General features: G+C 41.9%; 1 protein-coding gene across 11 annotated transcripts in view; it reads left to right on the plus strand.

Moving 5' to 3' along the window:
• Positions 1-2209: 2209 nt before the first annotated feature.
• Positions 2210-21654, plus strand: part of LOC551706 (unconventional myosin-IXb) — an 80667-nt gene continuing 61222 nt past the window's right edge. The window contains exons 1-8 of one of the 11 annotated variants that reach the window (XM_016914568.2): positions 2211-2495; positions 2726-2797; positions 2872-3067; positions 3475-3690; positions 3808-3857; positions 3949-4093; positions 4230-9917; positions 10005-10084. The gene's annotated coding sequence lies outside the window, so the exon portion shown is untranslated. Of the gene's footprint in view, positions 2496-2725; positions 2798-2871; positions 3068-3474; positions 3709-3807; positions 3858-3948; positions 4094-4229; positions 10085-21654 lie in introns of all 11 variants that reach the window. The other 10 variants (XM_026443125.1, XM_026443128.1, XM_026443132.1 and 7 more) reach the window with 10 other exon arrangements.

The raw sequence follows: 21654 nt of genomic DNA on the forward strand, positions 1-21654 counted from the left end.
TTAATATATATTTTTATATATAAAATATTTATAATATTTTGTAATTTTATATATATTTTTATTTTGTTTTTTCTTTTTCTAAGAAATTCTTTTTTTCTAACTTAATACTTTTATAAGTTTTTTTTTTGGAATATTTGTATATAGATTTGTATACAGATTCATTTATGATATATATTTCTCAGATAAATATTTTTAAACATTATAAAATTGCGGTTTCTTCTTTTTTTTGTTATTAATGATATACATTAAATAATATTAATAAAAAATGTAATATTATAATGGCATAATCTTGCAGATGGACTTTAAAATTTCAATTTCAATCACTATATGATTTATTTTAATTTTAGTATTAAGATCTAGAGTAAGATACAAATTTTTTTATTTATTTTTAGTTTTTATTTTAGTTTATTTTTTTAGTTTTTTGTCTTAAATTCTTTCATCATATTTTTTCTTCAATTTATTTTATTTATTTCTTTATATATTTTATATATCTACTTTGATTTCGTTTGTCTTAAATTATATTCTTTTCTGATTTAATCAATTTTTATTTTAAATTTTAAAGTTGAAATAATTTGAAACAAAAAATTTAATTTTATGTTTCAGTTTTTCTAATTTGAATTATTTTTATATTAAATTAATTATAATAATTTATTCTCATTATATTTTTAATTGGAATATTTTTATAAAATGCATTTCAATATAAATAGGTCAAGATACTTTTTGTATGTTGTAACATACAGAAATTTACAATTAATTTCTTACAATACAGTACAGTATATAAAATTTCAATTTTCGCGCGGCTAAAATGAATAAAAAACTGCATTGTTCTATCCAATCAGAAAATTGCTAAGATCTAACAACGAGACGAATCAATGTGCATCATACTACGCACGTCATCAGTCTACAGTTGAAAATTGACAGGTAACATCTTGTTGCATTTTATTGATAGAGATACATAATTATTTAAAATTTTTATTAATAGAATATCGATATATTACAATTATTAAATTTAATTATATATTAATAAATTTAATTTGTTTTAGTGATATGTATTTGTTTAATCATTATCGAAATTAAATTTCTTTGCAACATGTTATTGTTTGATTGAAACTTCGAAAGTAATATTCGAGTTTGATAGTTTTTGTACACATTATGACAATTAAAAAATAATCCGACGATTTTTATGCAAATTAACTTTTGTTCGATTATTTATTGAATATTATTTTAGGTGATAATTTCTTAAATAATTTTCTTTTTTATTTATTCATTTATTTGACTATTAGAGTTGTCATTAATTTACATTATGAGTTTCTAAAATAGGATTTAAGTTAGATTATTATTTTATTTTAATTTATTTATATTTATATATTTATCTTAAAGATTTAATTTTTTATTTAATGCAAATAGTTAATTTTATGAAATTACTATAAGCGAAAAAAAGGATTTTCAATATATATGCTACGATCATAGTTTATGTTTTATATAAATTATATATATAGATTTTAGATATTATGTTTTATAGAGAAAGGATAAAATAATGTGAAAAATAGAAAGTGAAGCTGATTCGTATTGGCCATTTTCGATGGTTATTCATCATCATTTTTTCAATTTCACAATCATCGCGAAATAGATTTGAAATGAACGTTGTGCTTGAAATCTGTATAGACAATAAACATTATAATCATTATTATCGATCATGTGCATTTAATTTTTTTTTAGCAGTTTTTTTTATTTGTAATTAGTAAATCTCAATTGCATTAATATTGCAACAATAAATTACTAATTTTTAATATTTAATTTGAATTAATGTTGGTAGTAATGGTGATACTATTGTATAATATTGTATTAAAATATAAAAAATATTGTAATTGTTTTTAATTATTTTGATTATGAATTAATTTATTCTTTATGTTATTTTTTTAAAGAAATAATATGAATTAGCTGTTATTATATTTTTCATTTAGAAATTATATTAACATTCTCGTTTTAATTTTTAAAATTATGAAATATATAAGTGTTATTTACTAAATTACTATTGAGTAATTTAATTTTATATTAGACATGATAACATAATAAATATAAAAAACTTTTTTGAATTTTTTTGAAGTTGATATTTTAAAACATATATCATAAAGTTTCATAGGATGTCATGTCTATTCAATTTTATATGTGTGATATATTTATAATTATAAGATAAGGTAGAGTAAAAATTGAGGTTATGTTTTGAATAATTTTACAGAGATGGCGCTAACAGTTAATTCTTATTCTATCTTTATCGTTTTTCTACTATTCCTCCTTGTTTATGTTAGTTTATCTATAGTCCTCTAGAGATGGCGCTGATTTCCTAATTTTTATCTTATTTAGTTAATCTGAATTAGTTATTTCTGAATAATTTTTATCCTATTTGATCTCTTTGTCTATTTGTGGTTATGGTGCGTGATTACAAAGTATGAGATATCAATCGAATACATTTTCATTATTTTTCTTTCAAAATTGTAATGTATCTTAATTTTTAATGCAATATAATTATATATACGAGTTTCTTTACGAATGATATTTTTCGGCTAGATTTAAACAAATAATTGTATATAATTTTATATTGAAATTTAGTTTTAATTTCAATCATTGCAATTTTATTCTTAATAGCGAACCACGTAAATATAATTATACTATTCTATTAAACGAATTTAATTTTTTATTTAATATGTTCTTATTTAATTAATAGTGATGCATATCCATTCGTGTACGTATTTGAATAACAAAAGTTAAATTTTTATTATATGTACATCAAAATCGAGTAAGTATCTATGTTTAATTTTATAATCATCATTTAATATCAAATTTACTTATTTAATGTAATTTTGTTTTAAGGATTACGACTCTCTATGTTATCCGGAAACACCGTTTATGGCATTTTCATTTAAATGCTTGAGCAGGTTATGTGCGTCGTTTTAACGAATGGTTAAACACTCTCTTGATTTCCATAGTCGGATGAAATATATGAAGCGTTGAGACAATTTGTAGATAATTCCGTCGTTAATTTACAGATATAGAAGTGAAAATAGAAGTGAGTATAGAATTTTTACTATATCATAGTTATTTCATTTTGATAATATTCACGAATTGAATATTTACATAGAAATATGATAATTTCTTAAGTCAAATGAAAAATACTTTCCATTAATTTTTTTAACAAGAATAATCATTTCATATTAGCAACGATCTTTAACATTTAAATCACGTTGAAACGTATCGTATAATATTTCATTAAACGAATATAATAATACTCTTGATTTATTTTTGAAAAGAAAAGAAGAAAAAAGGAGACAAAATTGCCATATATCAAAGTTTTCAAAATATTCACGATTGTTTGATAGCGATTTCGTTCGACAAATTCTTTTTACGTGTAAATATTTATTTCGCGAGTTTTATGTGCCACGTGTTCGTCGAATGGAAATGACCCGTGGTATAAAGTTACAGGGGAAAAAAAAAAAAAAAAATGGCGATGGTCCAACTGCTCTCGCCGGTCCAGATTTTAATCTTCACTTGGGGAACGAGAAAAAGCAAGAATGTCGTAATCTTGATTCAAACATCTGTGAGAAGAGACCACGAGAAGGGACTTAGGAATTTTTTCAATATTGAGAGAACTTAACTTTTCACAGACTTCTCTTCTCGTACAAAGAAATAATTGTTCGTTTAATTATCCAAGTTTGTTCTTGCACGATACAAATTATTTTCTCAATATTTTTAATTATTTAGTTCTATAATTCCTAGAAATTTTATTATATTTTATCTTTGATTATTTAGGTATAATCTCTTGCTCGTTTGCTCGTATTATTTATTATGATAAAAACCAAGTGAGTATTCCATATAATTTCAAACGAGCATCGAAAATCTCGATTAAACTATTCGTAAGCAAAACTTAAATGTTATGTCTGCTATTTTCAGAGAATTAACTTCAATGACTGCTGATCCTCTGGTAGAATTAATTAAACTGAAAATTAACTTGATTTATTGGGAAATGAGGAGGGGAAGGAGATTATTAATTAGCATCAGCACGTGCAATTAAACTTTGATTAATAAGGTGCCATAGGTATTTGCTCTGAATATTAAATGTTTATCAATACGATCATAAAATTAGGAATCATACCGATTATTCACTTAACAAGATTTTAAATTTTTCACAAAAACTTATATTCGATATTTCAAATATTTTTTTTTTTTTTTAGGTAGAATTCTTCCCTTCTCTTTGAATGTGATTCCATGTGAAAAACATCTGAATCAATATCGAATAGAAAAAAATCGATGGAAGCAAGAAAGTGCCCATTCATCGAGTTCCCTTTAATAATGAAAATTAAATTGAAATTAATTTCATTTTCGAATGCCAATAATTCGGAGGAAAATAGGAGAGGACGAGGCCAATGGAAATTATCGTAGCTGCTTTTATCGAGGTCCATTGTTACCTAAATATAGCTGTAGCTATTTTGAAACCGCGTTGCAGGGTCGGGGCGTAACGCTGATTTCGTTCATTACTGGGTCCGGGGTGGCTTTGGGCTGTCTTTCATGCGGTTCCAATGATAATTCAATTATGCCCGCCATTTACACGCATCGCCCGGAATGGATCGCGAGAGAATGAATATCGTGTACTCTCTGGCTCTGGTAACACCGGACTCCAGAAACCCACCACACGTGCTATACCTACTACTCTAATGGATAACGAATGCGTGTCTCGTAAAAATTTGCTTCGAGGATCGTTTAAGTCGATCCAGCGACTAGATTTATATAACGGGTGCTCGCTAAACATACTTAAACATCGTTTTTTCATGAACTTTGTTACATCGTTCTTTAAACGGAATTAAGAAGAAATTCGATCATAGAGGAAAAAAATTAAAGAAATTTTATCTTTATAATCCTCCACTTTGGAATTTCTCAAAGACGAAATTCTTTGAACGTTATTATTACACGGATAATCATCTTCGTTCGCAATGTTTCTTTTTCATCGAGGGAAGGGAATCTTGAGAAAAATAAAAATTGATAATTGATGGTTGTTACTTAATTAGCCGCCGATAAGATATAAACTAAGTAGTCTATCGAGCTTAAATGGCTCATCGAAATCGGAGGAAAGAAAGAAGTTTCGGATATCGAATTTCGAGATTGTATGGAGAAATTGCGCGTTGTCAACAGGCGAAACTCGATGGTAAATTAGAAAGTGGCGAGGCGCAATCGTGTCCCCTAAGGCAGGAAGCGTCGGATAGGCGGTCCCAAACACAAAGTTAAACGGTCTCCCGACACCTTGTCGGTCGTCCTCTTTTATTCAGACGTACACACAGTCCCCATTCGAACGTGATTATTCTTAGCAAGTGGAGAGACGTAGTATCGACCAAGGTAAACGATTAATTACTTTTTCCCCCTTTTTCCCCTCTAATTACCGTTTCTTTTTTTTTTTTACCGCTAGATATACTCTGACGATTATTTTCACGATCATCGAATCTTTCTCTTCCGTATATCCAATGTATATTATATATATATCTGGTAATCGGTCGTGGATTTATCGAATCTCAAGGTAAATGGTTCACGGGCGAAACTCTGTTTGACGAATGAAGGCAATTAATAATCGGCGGCAGCGTGTGATCTTATGGGATTCGCATCGTTAACGCTATTTGTTAACGCGCGTAGCAATGTTGTAACGCGAAGGGTAGGCGGTCACTCGAGCAGAGGGGTGGAAGAGAAAGCGTCGCGTGGATTTTTCCCGTGGAACGATCGGGAGATCGGCGTGGATAGCGACGATGATCGATCGTGGCCGGTGAATCGAGCGAAACTCGTTTAACTTGTCAATCCTGCGTGTACCCGTTTCCCTTAACCCGTGACCGTGCGTATTTATCGTCGGATTAATGTCCGGAGTGTTGGACATCCCGAGAAAGATGAATTTCTGCTCTCCGATTTTTTACCATTCGCGTTAAGATTCTCCTCTTCTCTCTCTCTCTCTCTTCCTTTTTTTTTTTTACTTTCCTCTCGACGAAGAATTTCGTTTATCTGATGGAGGTAATGTTACGACGTCCGTACGTCGATGAATCGTGTACCGTGTTCACCGTTCGCTTCTTCTTCTAACCGGTGTTAGCGTAATTTTCGCGCTCGCGTCGAGGTATTACAGGTAAGCAGGCTTACGATCGTGTCACGCCGATCTTCTCATTTTCCTCCCTTCTTTTTTTCGTTTTATGGATGACGAGTAAGTCGTGATTCTCTGAGAATCGCGACAGAATAACACGGATTTAAAACACGAGTCACGACGATGAGCGAGAAAATTCTTCTCCCCGTTCATCCTGCTTTCGTCATCTTTTTTTTTCGATATCTACGATTTCCAACATGATGGATCGAAGGGATGAGAAAACATGCGAGTAAGGAACAATGTAACAATTAAATGCCGTAGCAATGAAGAAAAAGAGGTGATAATATATATATACATTATAGGTGACCTGTCGGGTATTTTCTTCCGTTTCGGCTGGTGTCGCGTGGGGGTTAATTGGCAGCGGGAGAAAAGGGTTTCATTAGGGAGAGCCGTGATGCATCGTCGCGCGACAGAAGCGAGGCGAACGCGGCGATACGCGTTGCCTATGGGCATCCAAGAGGAAGAATACGGGGGAGCTGAGACAGGGAAGGCACATGGAAGGCAAAAAGGCACGGTACGAGAGGGAGGAGAAAGATCGAGGGGACAAGATTAAACGTGGGACAAAGACGGAAATTGAGGCGTAAGGCTTGCCCGGTAGCGATGGATTCGATTCGTACCGAGCATGTTCAAACTTTTCCCTTTCCAACTTATATATAAAGAAGGACTGTATTCCATAAAATTTATCGACGTGAGACTATTCATTGTTGCGACGATGGAAGAAATAATTATTCTTGATTACTTATCGATCGATGATATTATTCAAGTTAGTTACAAAGTTGCAAATTACACGGATCTACAATTTATCCGTTTTACGATTTATTGAACGAAATGCTGGAACGAGTCGTAAAATTCCAGCAACGGGACATTATCGTTAATATCATTCAGTCGAGCAAGAAACTCGTCCTTTCTTTCCAAACACCTGTTCACATATAATTTTTCACGTGTAAAAAGAATCGAACGAATCCGAAGAGGGGAGGAAGAAGAAACGGAAGAAACAAGATTTAACGCGTTTCTCCGTTCCAGTCGCGTGACTCAGCCATCTTCTTTCTCTTGGAAAATCCGTAGCGCGGCCGAGGAGGAAGATCCGATCGAAGCGAAGGGCGTACCTTTGCCTACGAATTTCTCGAATTCATTAAGATTATTAAGTCCTCTTGTGGGTGTCTGTTGGAGCTCGAGTGGGAGGCAAGGTGGACGGAAAAGAGACGTGAAAGGGGAGGGAGCAGGAAGGGACGAGTGGACGATCGCGTCTGCGGGCAGACAAAAGAGGAAAGGAGAGAGAATCGGAATGGAAGTGGAAGGAGTACTGGCAGCGGTGACTGGCAGCCTCTGGCTCCGATGTCTCGTTTACCATAATACAAGGCCTTGGGCAGCGCGGACTGGAGGATGCACGGGGACCCTCCTCGAAACGGTAGCAATGTATCAGAGGACCGTGAAAACCCCGTCGTGGACGGCCGCGGATCCCGTCCGCTCAAAGGACTGCGCTGCGAACACGCGATATCCTGTCGTCGCTTCTGTCCCCTATATCGGCGTGTATCGCGGACTCTGTTACGAGAAGTCGTACCTGTTGTGCTTTTACACGACGTGGAAAGAACGATCCGGCGAGAATCTGCTGGAAATTGTGCATGGATGTAGGATACGATGCGGGGAGGAGAGGGGAGGATGGAAGGATGGGTAGGAGGAACCGGAGATGAGGACGGATGCGGAGGATTTGGCGAGGCGGGGAGGAAGAAGCGTATCGTTAAAGAGGTTGGACGATTTATTGGCTTGTCTTCGATCGAAGGTCATTAAGTTCGCAATCGTTTAATCGGATACGGATTTAATCCGTGGGGAAGGCATATGGATATTTTCGATTTAATTTTTCTAATATGAATGTGAATTTGAATCGAGGCGATCGATGATGGAAGAAGCGAGAATTCGATAAACGCGATGGACGAAACGATACGCGGTTCGCGTGGAAGAGTCGGAGGAGCAAGGTCGCGGTGGTTGCCGTCGACGAGCGTATCTGCAAATTAAGCGAGTGCGCGCCGCTTGCCAACTGCTCCTTCCCAGACGTCGAAAAGTCGAGGAAATCTTGGAATATCTCGTTCGTTACACGTGACTCCTCCGTCTCTGCCCTTCGTCTCTCGTCCACCGAATGCTTTCGCGCTTAACAATTACACGGGAATGTGGCCGTCCCGAAGTTTCTTACGAGTTCTTTACGAGTCCGCCTCTATTCCTCGTTCCCGCGCAAATTTTTTCCAATCATCGTCACTTCGTTCCTTTGAAATCGAAACTTGATCTCTCACCGATATCGACATAATTTTACGTAAACTTCGCGAAAAAATGTCGCGAGAGGGGGAAAAAATAAAGAGGAGGAAGAGGAAGGGTACGAAGAAGAGGAAGAATACGGTTTGGAGAATACGCGAGCCCTCGGTTTGACGGACCTCCTCCTCCTCCTCTTCCTCTTCCTCCTCCTCCCTTTCCAACAGAGAAGAAGGACGCTCTCCTCTTAGGATCTTACTCCTTCCTCCCTCTTCTTCCTCCCTCTCTCTTTCCTCTTCCTCCTACTCCGTCTACTTCTCTTTCGGCCGCTCTGCTCGCCGTCCCTTACCATTTCGAGGCCGCTGTCTTCGTTTCTCTTCGCTCGACCGCGCGATCCGCACACGCCACTTCTTCTTCAGTGGCCGCTGGTACCACTCTCGGCTAGATCGCGCCAAGCACACCTCCTCTCGTGTTTCCTTCTTCTTCTTCTTCTTATCCACCACCACCACCTCGACAACAACAACAACCATCACCACCCAGCGGCATCGCCGCTGCCCGGCATCATCGTTTCACCACCGCTCGCCGCCGGTCAACGCCAAGTCCACCTCCTTTCCTATTCTTCTTCCAATTCGAAGTGAACGCGCACGCGGTTTACGTGAACTTGCGCGGGATTTCGCCGCTTCGAATCCGAAGATTCGTGCCGTTGTGAAGAATTGTGAAATTTATATTGTGCTCGTTCGAGGATGATTCGAGGATCCTTCCCGTTCAAATCGATAGTGGATTAGCGTCCCCGAAGAGGATCCGCGAGATTGTCGAAGTTGGAAAGCGTGGCTGACGATAGCTAATCTGGAGAGATGGAGAAATTGGTGCAGAAGTTGGAACGGGTGGCAGGAAAGTGGAGTGATTCGAGATGACAGCAGCGGTCCTGTCGTCTTTGTTCGCACGTGGTTACCTCGACACCGCGACGTGCACCTGACGGCGAGAACCGTCAGGGAGCCAGGAACTCGAGGAGGCACGTGGATCTGATCCAATTCGCGCATACAAACGAGGAAATGCGTTTTATCACCGATCTATTTAACAAAACTAATTGCCAATATCTTAAGGAAAGATACCTGAGATTACGATCTCCCTCCTTTCTCTCGTGAATCGATATTTTTTTTTTAATTAGAAACAATAAATATATCGATGTTGGAGAGGATTAGCACGTGGTCGTAGGAGGTTTGCTTCCTGTTCTTTTTTTTTTTTTTTTTTTCTCCTTTCAAAGGAGGCCGCGTTGCGTTGTCAACGTGCGATCGGACCTAGAGAGAACACGTGTTAAATTAATGCAATTTCTTTCGCGGCTGCCACCATCTTCGATTTGTCACAGGTGCTTTTCTCACTCGCCGACGCCGTGATGGATTAACGGTCTGGAACCGGTGAAAAAGGGCAAGAGGAAGGAGGTCTTACGAGAAAGGAGGCTCCCGCGCGATCTTTGTTTCGACAAACAATGGGCGAGAACGATTAGAGCAAGGTTTAAACGTTCGCTGGAATAGATTCGCCGGTGTTTCTTTTTTTTCTTTTTGTAAAAACGAAGAAATTGGGAATTGGATGTTCGAAGGTATCGGTGATTTCGACGCCGGCAAGCGAGGTGATCCTCGGGACCGAGTGGTGTCTCGTTGAGTCGAACGCTCAAATAGGGTGAGTTTGTTAAAATTTTCTTACAATTTTTTTTCCAATATCGATTAAAGAAAAATTTATTTTGCGATGATACGGAAATTTCACAATTTTTCAACCTTGGATTTTTATCTTATCCTTTTCTAGTTTGTCCAAATTTATTTTTAACACGATTAAAGCGTCTCTATGCGTGAAATTCGAAGAAAAGGAGTTAGAAAGGCAAAAATGGTTTTCTTCTCGAAAAAGGAGGCGAAGATTACTCGGTGCGCTCCTTCGATTTGCATTGAACACAACTGTTTAACGATTTAATCGATATTTTGTTACAATTTTTTTTATCGATCGTCGTCCAATATCAATTGGAGGAAAATTTATTTTGCGATGATTTCACAATTTTTCACCCTTGGATTTTTATCTTATCCCTTTCTAGTTTCTCCAAATTTATTTTTAACGCGATTAAAGCGTCTCTATGCGTGAAATTCGAAGGGAGGAGTTAGAAAGGCAAAAATGGTTTTCTTCTCGAAAGAGGAGGCGAGGATTACTACGAGGTGCGCTCCTTCGATTTGCATTGAACACAACTGTTTAACGATTTGATCGGTACTTTAATTCGAGAATTATACGTTTAATCGTAGATAGTATTCGATGTATAGGCGTACCACGGTGTCTTCGGGCTCGAGTAAATATTCATTAGGTAGCCGCGTATCGCCGCCTTTCGACCGATCTTCCATTTGCATATCACAATCAACGTCATATCATTGTTGACACTGAGTCTCTGCCCTGCTCCGTGAGGATCGGTCTACCGCGCGAATCCCGTTCTCCATTCCGTCTCCTTCCTCTTCCTCCCCCCTCGATCCAACCGCCCGTATGTAGGAGTATCCTTTAAATATACTCGCAAACGTATCTCGTCTCGAGATATAAGCGTCTTAACAGTCGAGCCACTTTCTTTTCAAAGAAAAAAGAGAGAGAGAAAAAATCCTTCAGACAGATTTTCATCATCGGATTAATTAATTTTCCGATTCTTCCTCGATGAAGAATTAAGGATCCAATGTCGAAAATTATATACTCGGCCCAATTTGATTCTAATCCACGCACAATTTGCACAAACGATCGTCCTCCTCCTCGAATCTAATAACTCGAAATCGCATTGCTATGCCGCCGGTGGCTTCTTGTTCTCTGCGTTTAACAAACCAATTTCTCCCAACTAACCTCTCCCATGAACCCGACGACTCTCTCTAAACGAATTAATCTTCCCGCCCCGACAAGTTTAGCATTTTCAATCGCTAGCGCCACCCCCTTTTCGATCGCTTTTCGAATCCCTCTCCCCCATTCGAAAATTTCTATTAACTACGGCAAATTGAATTATTCCGTTCCTCCTCCCTCTCGTCCGAGGAATTAACGTTAATTTCGAATTTGTAAAACAATCTGGAACGTTATTATCGTTTGTTGACACACGCTTCAACGCGTATATATTTGCCGACCGAAATAACGACAAATAGGGGGAGGGGAGGAAATCGACGCGGCGAGGCGCGGTCTAATTAATAGACGAAACGATAACGGAAATTACTGCTTGTCAATAATCGAGGCGGGACGTCGAAAAGCCGGAATAATTATTCTGCTCCGCCGCGCACTCCACCTTTTCCTCCTGGCGCACGTTCATCGAACTCCTAAACAAAGATCCGCGATATATGTATATATATATGTATGTAGACGAAACGGAATCGCGCGCGCGCCTTGTTCAACGGTCGAGGACTTACCTTTCGAGCTCTTAACGTGTTCCAACTTTTTTCCTCCACCCTCGGGTCTCCCTTCTTTTTTCCTCGCTCGATTAAGCGATCAATCAGAGAGCAACGGATCGCGATCAATTAGCCGACGTCGAGTACCTTCTCTTCGCGTGGCTCTCCTCGAGTATCGTGGAATAAGGTTCGATTAATTATCGCTGGATTTTCCTTCTTTCCGACTCGTGAAAGAGGTGGAAAAAAGAGGGATAGAGAGATGAAGAAGGACGGGCAGAGGAAATCGACAGTTTCTCGAGAAACGAGAGGAATATTCGAGACCACCACCACCACCACCGCGCCTTCTCGATTTCCAGTTCATTTGAATCCCTTCCGTGTCGCTGCGTTTTTCCATCCTCGATATCTCTCCCCAAACCTCCCCCTCCCTTATTCTTTCTTATACTTTCGCCTCTTCTTACACTTGCCCCCTCTAGATTCGATCGAATATTCGTCGACGGCATTGCGTAGGAGGAAATTAAGGGGCATCGAAGGGATAAGGTCGAAACGTGACGTTATTGGTTTACGAGAAATGTAAGTGGAAATCGAGCCATCCCCGCGAAGGGGTGGTTTCTTGTTCCGTCGAGGATATTGGCTGTCCTCGACACCCTCACTTCTCGGCTAAGAAGAATTCTCTCTTTCTTTTTTTCCCTTCTATCGGACGATCGCGTTCGAGTTTCGTAATCACCTTCTCTCTTCTCTCCTTAAGAGATCCTCGAGATCCTTCACGAATTGTTCAAGGTCGTGTATTCCACTTTGTCAGTGTCTGACACAGTTTTTAATTGGTCAGAAAATTTTTTCTCCCTCATCGATGACAACGGCTGTTATTTCGTTTCGTTTCAACCGAGGATCTCTCTCTACGTATTTTCCTATTCTGTTGATGGAAAGGGCAACGTGACTTGCAGGAAGGATACATCTCCTCCTAGGGAGCTGTATAACAATCCTATCCCTGAGTTCGGGTAATTCAACGCCACGGTTTCTAAGAAACGGTTTCGGTATCGTGAGATTCCTTAAGTGGTTCAGCCTGTGCGCAAGTTTAATCGGGAATCTTCCCGTCCGTCTCTGATTAATTCGAGGATAGGAAACATCCCGTAAAAAAACCATGTTGGCGTTTATCGGGTTCTTCAGCCCCGTCGGGAAGCCCTGGCTGTATATAGTCCCGAAGAAAGAGTTAATGCACGATGGAGATAAAACAAAAAAAAAGAAAACAGAAACACGATCGATATTAGATAATTGAACGAATATAATTTAAAAATCTCAAACCTTTTAAATATTTTCGTATATATATATCGAGTGAAAAATCAATTATTTCCAAAGATATTACTATTTGATGAAAAATTCTATCGAATTATCGATAGAAATCACGAAAACTAATTCTTCATCGTTAACACGCGTTCGTTTCGCGTAAACTTTTCATCTCGTTCACGCGTCCCATTACGCCGTGTTACTGATTAACGAGCCACGTCCATCAATGAGAAGGGGACCCGTAATCGTCCCGGACCCGTCCGCAGTTTACCACCTATCTTTACGTATCATCACTCGCCAAGGCTGAACGCAGAGTCTCCAAGTAGTACGAAACTAGATACCCGGCGGCGTTTCACGGGAGGAGAAAGGAGGCGTTTAAGAAAAAGATAAGACCTCATGACCGTGAAACCCGGTACAGATTGCCGGTGAACGGTCACGAAACGTCCACGTCCACCTTCTCCACCTCCTCCTCTTCTGGTCGTCATTGTCAAGGGGGGAGGGGAAACGTATCGATGGAAGCGCGATGTGGAGGAGGGAAGAGGATAGTCTCTTACCGTGACTGCTACTACTACTATCTTTAATAGAATCGTGTAATTCGTCGATTGGCGCAAAAACGAGCCGATGCCCGCGCGGGGCGCAAAAACTTGCGCAACAACCGTACTCTTCCTCTTCGTTACGTGTTCCACGTGACTTTCCTACCCTCCTCCCTTTCCCTTTGTTTTTCTCCCGGCAGTTCACCGCAGTTCTAACGATATTTATGTAGTTGACGATTAATCGAAGGAGTCGAGGATGATTGGATCCCGTTTCTTCTAAAAGGGGAGGGGGATTTGCTCGCCTAATTTCTCGAATGCTCAATGCTTCGTTGTCTCGAAATTATTCGAATTATTTGTCATATACGAGGCAAGGAACGAGAAGATGAAGAGGAAGGGATGTTTCTTTCGGTAAAAGGAGAATCGTATTCCCAGCACGTGCGAGAAACGAAACGTTGGACGACGCGTTGAACGTGTGTTCGTTAGGGAACGGGTTCGGTCGCTTTGATGAGTTTTATCGCGTCGAGGGAGCATTAAAGGTCGGGGAGGGGGAGGGAGAGGACGAGGCCGTTAAGTGGAGCAATCGAGCGGCGATATAACCGCGAAAACGGTTCCTCTTTGAGCGCGATATTTCCGCGACGAAGGTTGCGGCAAAAAGCGGGACGCGTCGACACGTCCCTAATCCTTTCATGGAAACAGACCGCGTGGAGACGATGTGACGCAAAAAGTCGCGTCCACCGTGGCCCATTCTGGTGTCACCTTTGCTCGCCTAATAAACGTCCCGACCAATCGTCCCTTCCTCCCCAACGAGGAGATTTGCATCGAGAATCTCGATCGTTAACGAACATCTTCCACGTTTATCTCGCGTAAAGAAATCTTCGAATCTGCAATAATTGGTCACCTTTCTTCGCATTATATATGTATATATCCTGTTTAATACGAGATAGGAAAAATTCATCGAATATGATATAAATTATCAGGATATCGGTCCTGGACTGGGTATAATTATTTCGAAGAAACGTGGAGGAAGATTTTTCAAAATTTCCTCGACAAAGCTCGAACGAGTTGATGGTAATTAGACGAGGTCTCTCCATTTGGATGGAGAGGGTATCGGTTCTCGTTATAGCTGGAAATAGCCTTGGAGACGAATCACCGAAAGACGCTTAACTTCTTTCCAATTAAACCGATACGTTTTCACGGTGCGGCGAGGAATCCCGGTTCCGCGTGTACCGGCTAATTAGAATCCCTTTCCGGCTGATCTTTAATTCATGACTTATATTCAACCACGGACCGCGCGAAGGATATCGGTTTTCCACCGATCTTCTTCTGCTTCGTTCGCGTTGCACAACCGTCCTCTTACCACACAAATGCGCCTCGCACGCATTTTTCCCCGGAACTCATTTATCCCCCCCCGATTTTACCCCCCGTAACGCCTGTCATTTGAATTTCTAATCCGTCACAATTAACGCGCGATGCTCGCCGAAGGAAAACCGTCGATGGAATCCCATTCGTTTCGAACCCGATTTACGATCCGTTTCTTCTTCTTCCCTTCGTATTCCCAGAGACCAGTTCCTCGTTCCGCGCATAGATCTTATATATCGTGTATCATTTTAAACGATGAATAAAATGGCGGAGAGGAAATTTCCAAGGTTTGTCGATAATTCTTCCGTGCGAATCGATTTCCTCGGATTTTTATCAACGTCGAAGCGATGGAAAAGAAAGAGAGAAAGAAAGAAAGTTTTTTCAGAAGTTTTAAATATTCCCTTCGATATAGATTATAGATCGTTACGTTTCGTTATATTTCTATAAATATCTCGAATTTTGAAAACAGTTTATCGTCATCGATTTCGAATTCGAATTTAAAATGATCGGCGAGGTAGGAAACCGGCCTTTAACGGGATCAAACACCGACGCCGAGGCGAAACTTGAGATATTTTTCTCGAAGAGGAAGCCTGGCTGGCTTTTTGCGAACATTACCAGGTCTCCCGTGGGATCGCGCGAATCCTATGGTTTTCACGCGCGACGCGTTTCAAACTTGTTATCGTTCCTCGCTTCGATCCTCCAGTCGGAGAATTTTAATCGTCCCCTTTTCCATCCTCGTGGATGGAAAACCGTCCTTTCTTCCATCCTCCCCTCCTCCCATGCAACGTAACGTAACGGGAGCCGAGTTCACGCGACGTCTCAGATTCGCACGATTTTTCCATCGACGGTTTCAACAATTGAACCACGGCAGAATACGTACTGTTAATATACCTCTTCCTGCGTTTGCAAATGGTCGTCACATGCGGCAACACGCAGGAAACACGGTGTAGCTTCCTCCCTCGTGAATCATCGTCATCATTTGAAATTCACGATGCTCCTTGTTAATCATCGTTATCGTATAACCCTCCGGTTATCTCCGATCTTTGCCTCCGCCTCCGTCTCCACGAGATATCGATTCGAAATCCTTAATTCGTACTTGGAGCGTTTCGTCTTTCTCTCAATAATCATAATTGCGTGGTTTTCGCAATTACGTTCACTGCCTCGCGTGTTGCGTGCCTTGCTACTCCTAATTCGTATTTTAGTAAAAGATGAGGTCCTCACTTGTCACCTCGCCACTCTATGCACAAACAGTTCGAATCTTCACCAAGTAAAATTTCTCTCTTAATTATTCCCTTAGTGAACCAAATAACAATGATAAAAACACATAAAACACTTTAAAGTTTTAAATAATTTTTTATTCGATATTTGGAATATATTTCCAAATTACGAGGATCTTTTAAGTAGTCACCCTGTGAATATGGACGACGCAAATAGTGTCAACGTGTCAATAATAATCGCGTATTTACGGGATATCGAATTGACGAGTAAAAAATAAAGACGGCTCGTTTCTCATCCACGGGGGACACCCTATACACGCGCCAAAGAAATTACTTCCGCGTCCAAGGGGAGGGAGGAGGAGCGCGGAATACGGAATACTTGTCTCGCATAGCCGGATAGCCTCGCCCGGGGAATACGTAATCGGGGCGACGGGATTAATTTTGACGAGGCGCTGCCATATCTGGACGAGCATTAAGCGAAGAGAGGGGGAGGGTTGAAGGATGGCCGGGGTGATCGCTCGCCGCCTAATGAAAGGTTTCCGCGAAATTGAGCAATCTGAGAAAGTAAACGCTCGTTTTAGACGGTTACGGTAATTCGGAGACACGGGCAGGATTTATGGAGTCCAAGCTTGGGATGGATATTATTATGCCTCGTTACTCGAAGAAATTCCGATTCGAATTGAATTCATCGTATCATTGGAATTTCGTTTCATTTGCGCTTCTCGATCATTTCAATCTCGCAAGTGCGATTCGTAACGATCTTCTTCTAGTAGTAGTTGAATTACGGGGACGTTGAAATTGACTCGCCCCACTTTTCAAGTACTCGATTTGAAATTGCGATTTGAATTCGAAACTGGAATTTCTTCGCTCGGTCGATAAAATAATTCTCACCCGGTATAATGGGGATCGGCGCAACAATATGTATAATGGGACGCGAGCACGCGGCTATATCCAGCTTTTCTACTTTGTTACCGGTCGCTCCTTTATTCGGTATAAGGCATGCTCTCGCAGAAGAGCAGAGATTCACGGCAGATTACGCTTGTACGGGAATGCGTGCAAGTCGCGGAGCTCCCTTGATCGGGACACCCGTTACATTCTAAATACTTGTAAGCACGCCCTATTACCCGGCCGAGTTTAAACGGTATTACAATACAATAGCCACGGCCACCCCTTTCTATGTTAACCTTGTCCTTTCGTGCCTCATAGACCGGCACAGGCGTTCGCATCGCGATACAGGGTGTCCTTATCCTATCCCCCTGCGAATCTTTCAACTTACCAATGAATCGAAACCGGTTACACATATATATATATATGTATACACATAACATTCGACAGTATCGAAATAACGAGAAAGGATTAAAAAGAAGAAAAGAGAAAAATTAAATTCTCTAAAAACTCGCGAGATATGTTAATTCGCGTATCGACGCGTCTGGCTCGTTCGATTCACGACTATTGGAATTCGGTGTTCCCCCGATTTGCATACCCTGTATACTAATATAAATAGCCGAATTACACGAACGATAATCGACCGCTTTCGCGGTTAGGGGATAGCGATCTCGATTTTTCCCTATCGTTTCGACTCGACCCGGGATTAAATCGCTCTCCTCCTCCTCCTCCTTGCTCGACGAAGGCGAGGAGAGGGGGAGGGGGGACGGGCTTATCAGCGTGGGAGTTGAAGAGGCAGGCAAGTCGACGAGGGCAACGAACGAAACCTCGAAACGGAGGCGAAGTGGGAACGAGTCGGCATATATGCAAATGTCCGGTTGCCGAAAACGGACAAATCATTGTGGCCCCCGGCCCCCCCTCCCTCCCCCCGCCGCCGCCGTACACACAGGGCCGTACACGGTGATAATTACTACAATCGCGGCGCGGTAATTCTGGTGTCTCGTAATTGTCGGCGTTACATCCGAGCCGTGTCTCGAATGCAAATGCAGTTAAGGATCTAAGATGGTAGATTAGCGAGTATGGGGGAGAGGGAGGGGGGGAGGAGGAGGGGGAGGACGGTTGTACGAGGATGGTGCGCGTGCACGAAGCGCGCGTGTGTGTACCCACACGCCGCCGTGGGGGTTGTCGGTTTTAAGGCCGCGCGTTTCTCTCTCGAAGGATGGGGATGGGGGATGTGTAAAATGTGGCCGGAGACGGGGTCAGAATTGAAATTTACGCTCGACTCGTTAACTCTGGCTATTGGTGGTGGTTGAACGTTACTCCAAGGGCAATTAGACGTAATTGGACGACGTGGTGTGCCGGCGATAATTCCTCCCCTCCCGTCCCGCGTTTCTTTGGGAAACGCGTGCCCTCGATACGCGAAAAAATTCGTTTCGATTATTTCCCACTTCTCTTCCTTTCTCTTTCCCTCTCGTTGCAGAGTAAACGCGGATTAATTTTTTGAAGGGAGAAGAGATGTTTTTCGAGAGGGGGGACAAGGGCTCGTTAGAGATCCACCGTTCGAGATATAAATAAAGAGACGTCCGTCGGTTTAAACCAAGGCCTCGCCAAGGTTTCCACGCGGTTCCTCACCCGCTTGTTCCACGATCATCCGAACGCGAGTTTATCAACTCGGGTTCCCGCGCTCCTTGAAACTTCCCGCCGCGATACGTCACGTTCCAAACGGTCGAAGTTACTTTACGGCTCCGGCCCTCTCCCGGCCGAGGAAGCGGTACAAATTACACCGATAATTCTCTCCGCCCTCCTTTTCCCTCCCCGCTTCTCCGCTCCCCTTCTCGTCCTCCTTATTTTTTTACAACAGCCGCCAGAGAAGTATCGCCTCTCTCTCTCCTCCTCGCGTTTCACCTTCCTTCGAAGAAAAACTCGTGAAACTCCATTAAGACGTCCTGTTTCGTGTCCAATCGAAACAGGAACAGAAAAAGAGAGAGAGAGGGGAGAAAAGAAGGAAAAAAGAAGAAACGTCTCCTTATCTCTGGATCTAAGGGTGACAGCTCACGGATGCCTTAATCGACGAAACTTAACGATTCCCGTCCGAGATTACAGCCTGTAATCCTTTCAAAACCGAGTTGAAACGGAATAACACGTTGGATCCTTGGCCGGGTTCTCAATCACCGATTCGAGGCGTTTCAATTGGTACGTAGGATCGTTGAGATCGTTGCAACGTGTAACTCGCTTTTCGCCATTCCCCGCCTCGAATGCCTCCCCGTCCTTCCACGGAATACCCCCTTTCAGGCCGAATATCGGCGTTGTGCGATAATTGCGAGCGAGAGTCTAAGGTTCGTGCGCCGATCTAAGATGAGAGATTAGCCGGTAAAGAGAGGGGCCGTAGACTCTCTCTCCATTCTATGTGTGTGTGTGCACGTGTAAATATGGGGCTGGTAAATAGCCACCACGTCTCTCTTTCCCCTCCTCTTCCTTTTCCATCCCTTTTCTCCGAGTCCGCGGTGGCCATCGGAGGAAAGCGCACCAGGATGCGCTCGTACCCTTTCGGCTCGGAGAAAGAGATAGCGGTGGACGTTTAGCTAGCCGGACCCTCCATACGTATATCGTTATCGTCGTGGCATCGTCGTTTTCAAGGCAAGTTGCAAAGTTCGCGGTAGCACGAACAAGCTCCTTCCATCCTTCCCTCCCTCCCTTCTTTCTTACGTCTTCCAGGGAATTTTCAATAATCGTTCGAGCATCGAGTTTACTCGGTTGAATTTCAGTTCCCAGAGATTTTCTTTTTTAAATAATTTGATCGATGATTGAACGAGAAGAGGTAATCTTTTCTCGAGTGGAATTTTTTTCGAAAACGTAAGAAGAGGTTTGTCGTTAATTTGAGACCCATCGAGACTCATTGTTCTGGGAGTGTTCGGTGGACGGGAAAAGGGGATCTCCCGGCCGCTTCCTCGAAGGGGACACCTCGAGTCGAGCATGTTTCCTTAATCCCTTCTGCCCGAGGCTTATCGCTCGACAGATCGTGATTGTCCGGTGCGACTGGCTGACACCGTGAAACATCGAGATTTAATTAGTCTAGAGCCGCGCCACGCAGCGCATCGTCGCGTGTGTCCTCCACCGATCTCCTCGCGATTGTCAAGGGTCAGAGAAGGTCGCAGCCTCGAAAAGACGAGCGTGGCGTCGAATCGAATGCTCCGAGATCGTGTGCTTATGATAATCGGTTAGAAAGTCTCGAGAGAACGATGTATTCATGGATTTCCACTTGCGCCGTTAATTACTTCTCTTACTTCAGGAAGAAACAATTTCTACAAATTCCAAGAAATTTGACAAGAAGAATCTCGCAGAGATCGAATAATAAAACGAATACGAGAACTTTCTTTCGTCGCTTTCGTTGATCCCTCCTCTTCGTCGGACGAGTAACGACCTCGATCTCGATTATCATTGAAAGAGAGAAAGAGATCTCTGATCCTCCAGTTCCACTCGGTCGTAATTTATTATCTCGATGCCACGGCGAAATTAGCCTCCGACGAATTAACGCGAACGGTTCGTAATATACGTACGAGGCAATGGAACACAATACAACGCCTCCGTCCATCTTTTTCCCTCCTCGAGGAGTGCGTGCATCCCTCCCTCCCTCCCTCCCTTCCCTCGATACTCGTTCATTAAAGAATTAAGTGAAATCTCGGATGGATAAATTAACGATAAAAGATCTCCCCGGGCCGTCTATCTTTTCCCGTTCGGTTCTCCCCTCCTCTCGTCCCTTCTCTCCCCTTTCCCCGCCCCGCTCGAACGAAGGCCAAGGTTGTTCCGCGAGCCGCGGGTGATGTTTTCGATGTGGGAGCGCCGAGTTTGGGGAGGGGAGGGGAACTCACCACCACCGGGCTGACCCTCTCTAATTATATGGTACATCGGCGAACGCGGGTCGAGAAGGGGTCACGGTTGGTTGCGAGAAGGGCGCGAAGCAGCACGCCAACTGCTCGAGGAGCATATATCGAAAAATTCGCCGTACCGTATTCACCCGTATTGGCGGCCGTTCAGTTTCAGGTTTTCACGGCGGGTAGCCGGACTCGCCAAATTTACCGACCGTCCGATAATAATTATTCGCGGAGGAGAGACTCTGCTGTCCGCGAAGGTTCATCCAGGTTCAAGGGATATATTCTTCCTTTTCGATTATTCTTGCATCTTGGGGAAGGAGGAGGAGGAGGAGGAGGAGGAGGGATGCGCGAAAGACGGATCGGACCTCTTCCCTCGCGCGACATCGGCCCGGCTTCGCAGCAGCCGGATCCAAAAATGGAGGGATAGCCTCGATAGCCTCTCCTTTTACGGCGTCCATTTCCCTCTCTTCCTTCCTTCCTTCCTTCCTTCTTCTCACTCTCTACCGCATTGATTTCTCAAATTCGACGACGCACAATGGGGTGGTGCAAATGAGGAATGGCTGCGCTCCTATTAAAACAAGAGGAGAAAGCGCATTCGAAGTTGAGAGGTTTCTTTTTGCTTTCGTTCGAAGAGATGAGAGAAATTAGCCCCAATTAGTGTCCGTTTCATTTATTTCGACGATCTAACGAAATCAATTTTAATCAAGATATCTTTAA

Source organism: Apis mellifera, linkage group LG10, assembly GCF_003254395.2.
Source record: "Apis mellifera strain DH4 linkage group LG10, Amel_HAv3.1, whole genome shotgun sequence".
NCBI classification, from domain to species: Eukaryota; Metazoa; Arthropoda; class Insecta; order Hymenoptera; family Apidae; genus Apis; species Apis mellifera.